This window comes from Rhinolophus sinicus, linkage group LG04 (genome assembly GCF_036562045.2).
Source record: "Rhinolophus sinicus isolate RSC01 linkage group LG04, ASM3656204v1, whole genome shotgun sequence".
NCBI classification, from domain to species: domain Eukaryota; kingdom Metazoa; phylum Chordata; class Mammalia; order Chiroptera; family Rhinolophidae; genus Rhinolophus; species Rhinolophus sinicus.
In genome coordinates this window covers 146,191,593-146,198,414 of record NC_133754.1, presented here as the reverse complement: position 1 = coordinate 146,198,414, position 6,822 = coordinate 146,191,593, and the positions used below count along the sequence as shown (strand labels likewise).

At 40.6% G+C, this 6,822-nt stretch overlaps 1 pseudogene; it reads left to right on the top strand.

Annotated features, from left to right (window-relative positions):
- Window positions 1-3: 3 nt before the first annotated feature.
- Window positions 4-4,011, top strand: LOC141571132 (deoxyuridine 5'-triphosphate nucleotidohydrolase pseudogene; annotated as a pseudogene).
- Window positions 4,012-6,822: the final 2,811 nt, after the last annotated feature.

The following is a 6,822-nucleotide window of genomic DNA, read 5'->3' as shown; positions in this document are numbered from 1 at the left end:
ATAAATAACCTCAATCCCTTTAGATTAGATCTGCGGTAGGAAAGCTTCATTGTGCTTAATATCCAACAGAGTAGGGAGTTTATAGGTTACCTTTTAAGAATATGCTTGTGGTAGAACATCGAATCATAAAATGTTGGACCAGTATCAACTAGTCCAATGCTGTATATTTCAGTATAGAAATTAAAACGAGAGTGGTGAACTTCTCAACCCCATGCAGCTAGTTAGCGGTGGGACCAGGGCCAAGCCACAATCCTTCATCACTCAAACACACACACACACACACACACACACACACACACACACACACACACACTTAATTTTAAAGCAAAGAATAGCAGAAAAATCACCTGTTAGAATACATTATCTCTCCCTCTCTCCTTTGAATAAAGCACATTGAGAAACCTGGAAGGATAAGGGCTACTTGTATTTTGGGGGAAATGAAGCTTTTTGTTCTGGGCTATTGGAGCCTAGTCAAGGAGGCAACTCATGCGGTTATCCCTGGGGCAGGGAGAAGTGGGAGCTAATGTGCTGACCTTAGACTTGTGGCTCCAGCTGTTCCTTCAATACTCCATTCATGGTGGAGAGTTAGGAAGAAGCAAGGATGTGGAAAAGATAGAATAAGCATTACTCTCCCCTTGTATACACACATAGAAGTAGATGAAAATTGCAAGAGAAGCTTTGGGGCCCTAATCAAGGTAGCATGACCTGCAGATAAGAGAACATCAAAAAGAATTTCTTACCAAAGTGAGCATATCCAGTGAAGTTATGCCCACAAGGCCTGAAACATGTCATCAATATAGCAAAAGTAGAGATACAATAATATCCCTGCTAGCTTCCAGATCCCAGAGAAGTTAGGTTGTCTTCTTCAAGTTTACAAATTGAAACTAGAACTAAAACTCTTGCCTTCAAGCCTGCACAACAAGTTCCTAGAACAGCAGTGGTTCTCAAATAGCATGTGTCGAAATTACTTAGAGGGCTTGTTAAGACACAGATTGCTGGGCTCCAACCCCAGAGTTTCTGATTCAATAGGTTTGTTACCCTGCAATTTGTATTTCTAACAAGTTCCCAGGTAATATTGGTATCGCTGACCCAGGGATTACACTTAGAGAATTATTGCTCTATAGTGGACAAATAGCAGCCTGCAGGTTTGGACACTACCAGTATGAAATTATGTGTTTTCAGCTCCTAAAGATATTACAGAATCACTCTTGTGCTAGTTACTGACTTTATTCACTCTGAGCTCCAAATTCTTCATTTTTGCCTCACCTGTATAAATGAAGCTGGGCCCTTAAAATACAGAGGGTGCCAAAAAAATGTATACAAATTTTAAGAAAGGAAAAAAACTATTAAAATTGTAATAATATATACCGATAACAAAAGACGAATACAAGTCACACTTCACTTCTGCAATGACAAGAGGTGCTCAAAGTGGTTACCATCAGCATAATTTTAACAGGTTTTTGTTCCTTTCTTAAAATGTGTATACATTTTTTTTGGCACCCTGTGTATTTTTCCTTTGCCAGGTGGAACGATATTAAGCTTTATCAACAGAGGGCGCTGGAGACACATTGAAGGAGAAAAGGATTTTGCTTTTTGGCTCCTGTAGGTCCACAACTGTAGCCAAGTTCCTCTGGTGACACACCTCCCCATGACTGGCTTTCCCGTAGCACCCTACATGGGAGATTTCCCAAAAATTCCAGACGATGGATTTCCAGCAAGTTTTGGTGGCATGGCACAACGCCTACTTCCCTGCCATTCAGTGAGAAATAGCAGTGCCTTCTCTAGCAAGGTGTGGCTCTCATTCCTGGCTCATCTCTTCCTTCAGTGTTTCATCTCAGTCATAGGGGATGACTATGAACCAATCAGAGTAGCCTTCTAACTTTGGAACATTCTGTGCTGACTTTATCACTGTGCTTACTATATCACGGAAGTCAACACAATAGGCGGCGAACAGAGGAAGGAGTACCTGGAATCTGTTGCGACTCAGTTCAAGATGCCGTGTTCATTCAACACATTCCTTGAACTTTGTGAGTGAGTTGCTGCTCTTTCTATCTCGCCAGGCAAAAGATCGACCCAGCAGACTCTGTTGGAACTTGTTTATCCTGCTATTCACTCTTTTTCCCTCTTCCTGTTTTACAAATGGGGGATGTAGTAGATGAAGGCACAAAGGCATTAAGGAGTGGTCTGTGCTGATCTTCATGTTGTCTCTGTCTCGTCTAATACTAATCACAGTAGGCAGCATATACATCATTGCATTCTGTGATTCAACAATCATCTTCCAGAGTCTTGAAGTTCTTAGACAGTAACCTAGCTTTATGAAAAATAAATGCAAGAACCTAGTGTGTTCATGGTGGCTGGGCTCCTCCTGCATCCTGATGTTCCCTCTGCTCCCGCCTGCCCTCACATTTTGCTCTACAATGCCCTGCTCTGAAGAAACACCAGCCATCTCCCCCAGCAAGCCAGTGGCCTGCGGAGGAGGGCTACGTGAGGCCCCGCCTGGCCCGCTCTTGCAGCATGCCTGGGCTCTGAGTAAGAGGGCCACATGGAAGGTGGGGCTACAATCTGTATAGGGCCTACGATTATGCAGCACTGTCCATGGAGAAAGCCATGGTGAAACCATTCAGATAGCTTTCTTCTGGGTGTTACAAAAGAATAGCTCCACATTGTGGTTTGGCTGCAAAACACTTCATAGGTGCAGGAGCTGGTGTCATAAATGAAGAGGAAATGCTGGTTTTGTGGTGTTCAACTTGAGCAAAAAAAGTTTAAAGTCAAAAAGGGTGATCGAATCGCACAGCTCATTTGTGAAGGGATTGTTTTTAAATGCAGAAATAGAGGAAGTTCAAGTTTTGGATGACACTGAAAGGGATTCAGGAGATTGGGTCCACTGGAAAGAATTAAAATGTATATGTCAAGAACAGAAAATGGTAAAATGTACTTTTTTCTTAAAAAGAGTTTGACTTAAAAAAAAAAAAGAAAGAAAAATATATGCAATGATAAAAATAGCTCTCATTTGTAGAATGCTTACCCCAGACCAGCCAGCATTCTAAGCTTCTACATGTATCTTATTTAATATTCATTAAACTCTGTTAGAAGATACAATAATTTTTCAGATGAAGTCACTGGAGCACAAATAGGTTAAGTAAATTGCCCAAGGCCACAGAAGTAGTGGCAGAGCCAAATTCATGGTTGATTTCTGTGTTTATGCTCTTAACAACTATACTGTAATAACAGGTGTGACTGACCATCCAATTGATGGGAGTGGAATGATGGTTAAGGGATAAGACTTCACTGAGGTTCTGACTGGCTGTTCTGGAGGCCATGATATGTGGAGCGTGTAAGATGAGAAACCGTCTAGACCTTTATTTTGAGGCCCTCCTGACGTATATTTATTTCCTTACTGAAGCAGAGGTGGTATAGGGCTGGGAAAAGGAGTCCCCTCCTACCATCACCCTGACAATACTGGATGAGGATCAGTTCTCTAACTGGTCCACAGCTGCTGTCATTTCTATAACAGTTTTATTTGGTGGGAGAGTTGACATCTATATTGGAGAATCACAAGTATTTGTATTCTTAGTAAACCACAAATAACATGGAGAAGTAATGTTTACTTCTTACAATTAGAAACCTTGACTCAATTCACATTTAGGCAAATTTGTAAATTGTAAGAGCGAGTAAAAAGTTTGAGGCCATTAGTAATAGAGATGATGTTACCTGAAAATCATTCATTTTACCCAAACACATACAGCAACACAAAAAGCTTCCCATCTTTCATGCTACCTATCCTTCCACCTCCATGAAAGTTAGGCCATCCTTAAGAAGCATTAACCCCACTTGACAACAAAGGAAAATGAGGTGCCAAGATATTATTTGGGGCCACTCAAGTAGTCCGCATTGGAGCCAGATTTTTAATAAAAATCATACAAAGGTAGATGTTTCTAGAGAACTGAATTTATTTCAGTAAAAATGGTAAACAAGGTCTCTTTTCCAATCTGGTATACTTTCCTTTGTTCTCTTTTTTCTCTCCATTAGGCTTGTAATGAAGTGATCACAAAAGAAAAACAGAAACAAAAAAACATACATTTTTAGGATACAATAAGCCTGAGCCCACAATTATAGGGTCCTCTGTTTTTGGGGAGTCCCATGCTGCCAGAAAAGGAAGATTAAATCAAGGCTGTAGCACGTGGAGGGGGGCAGCCATGGTTGGTCATGCTGAGACGTGAAGCAGCCACGTGGAAAGCACATGGACTGTGAGTAGGAAAACCTGGGTTCTCATTCCAGTTCTGATGCTTGACCATGAGCATAGCATTGAACTTTTTTGAGTCCAAGGAATCTAAGCCCTCTTCAAAACTGAAATAATTAAAATCAACCTAATGGTATTTGGTTAAAAGGGTTAATGAACATACAGCCCTCAGTCAAATGCTTGGCACCTGCTAAGTGTTCACTGTTACTAGCTGTCTTTCTGCCCCAACCATCTTGACTCCATCTTTCAAACCTAAGATTGTTCTTAAGATCAAATAAAATGTTATGAAATCATCTATAAGACTCTAAAGGGCTCTGCAAATATTAAGGATATTAAAGGGTTATTAAGACTGATCTAAGCCTATTACCACAGCTAGAAGTGAGTCACAGAACCCTGGGGTTTTTTTTTAATTAGTATTCTTTCCCCTTCCAGCCTTCCCTTGATACTCATTTTACTCATTTTAACCCTATGAAAAAAAATGAATGAGTATGGTGAAACATATGGTATATTGGCTCTAGGACCTAAAATTCTGTGTAAGAATGATCCTTAGCCTTTGCAACAATAAATCATCTGACCACCCCCTCTTCCTACTCAAAGACACCTTCATCCCAGCCATAAATTGTATCAAGCTGCTTCTGCCTTGCTGTCTTGGATTGCTTGATCTGTTGGCTTAAAAACCAGCTTGATACATCCCAAGCCAGCCAACATATTGTGAGGACACTCCAGCAGCCCTGTGCACAAACCCTTGTGGCAAAATAATAAGACCACATACCAATAGCCAGCCCCAGCTTGTCAACCGTGTAACTAAGCCACCTCGGAAATAAGTCCTTCAACCCCAGACAAGCCTTTAGATGACTGAAGCCTAGTTGACACTTTGATTTCAACTTCTTGAGAGTCTCTGAGGCAGAACCACCAGATAAGTCACTCCCAATATCCTGATTCACAGGAACTGTACAAGGTAATTTTGTTTTAAGATGCTAAATTTGGGGTAAATTGTTATGCAGTAGGAGATAACTAATACACAATCTACTCCAAACCTACTCCAAATTGTTGGCTAAGGCTGATTTGAGTTGCATTTCTGCCACTGCCAACCAAAGAAATTCTGAATAATACAACTACTGTTTCAGAATCACTTGGGATGGGTCCTCGGCATCTCTTATGTTTTGAAAGCTCTACAGATGATTCTGATGTACAGCACACAAAAACCTTTGTTTTATTGTGGAATATTGATATTACACATATATAATTATAACCCTAAGGCTTCAAATCAGCTTAACTCCCGTCTTCCCTCCATGATGCATTGTGATAGTTAGGACCAGCTTTTAGGTCAATGGAAGCTCAGTTAGAAGTCTAAACTTCTCCAATGGCAGAAAAATCTGAGGCTTTTTTTTTCTTCCCTCTATCTCTAACAGAAATGAACAAGAAAGACTAATTTTCACTCCTTTCCTCTTGAATTTCCATCTTGGCTTCACTGTTCCGAGTTAAGATCAGAGCCAGTTTGTATGAAATACTCCTGGCCATGGAACAATTTGCAGTGGCTCCCATCACTTTCTGTGCTCACTCTCTCTTGCCCCTGCAGCTTAGTGAAGGCTACTCTACCCACTTCTTAGTTTTGATCATTATAGTGGCATGATTACGCAAAATGTTAACATTGGAGGGAGCTGGGTAAGAGAATATGGAAACTCTCTGTATTACTTTTGAAACCTTCTGAAGTCTAAAATTATTTCAAAAGGTGGATGGAAAATAGACCGCGGGTGGGGAGCATATTCTATTGCATCAAATTCCAATAACGTATATAGGCTTAATAGAGAGGGAGAGAAAGTGGGGGATTGGAGGGAGGGAGGAAAAGAGAGAAGGGGAGGAAAAGAGAGAGAAAGAGGGAGAAGGAGAAAGAGAAAGAGGGAAGGAGGCAGGAAGAGAGGGAGGGAGGGACGGAGAGAGAGAGCAAGAGAGAATGAGAATGTATTTATGCCTGGCAGGTAACGTGGAAGAAGATATAAATTTACAAGATCTCCCACCAGCCCCCCAAATCCACAAGAGTATGAGCATCCCATAATAGTAAATGTGGTTTGACTCTTTACAAACGACAAACCCTAAATGCAAGCTAGTTATTTCATCCGGTGCTCAGCTGAAGAAACAGTGATCTGTTCCAACACTAGAGGAAAAACTGACTGTACTGATTTATTGAATGTGGCAGAGAATGCCTCCCAATTTCCATCTGTTCCTTCTTCTTTAGCAATAAAAATCCTGGTTTTTCAGGTTGAAACATTGTCACCCAGCTAAAAGAAATGTGAGAGTTTCTCTATTTGGAAAAGAGACTGTGATAATGAAAACCAGAGCTTCGGTTTTTAACCCAGGATTTTTAACAGGATATGTGTTCATTAAATATTAGCTCTTATTTAATGACATAGAGAAAAAGTCGCAACTTTGTAGAAGTGGAAGGTTAGTAACGAGGCATTCAAATATAACTCGAATTTCATGCACCATTAATCCAGTAGTCAAAAGGTTTGAAATTCTGAGCTGGTACTCGGTTTTCTTTTTTCCTAGACTTTATTCCTTTGGATACTCTCACATACTCTATA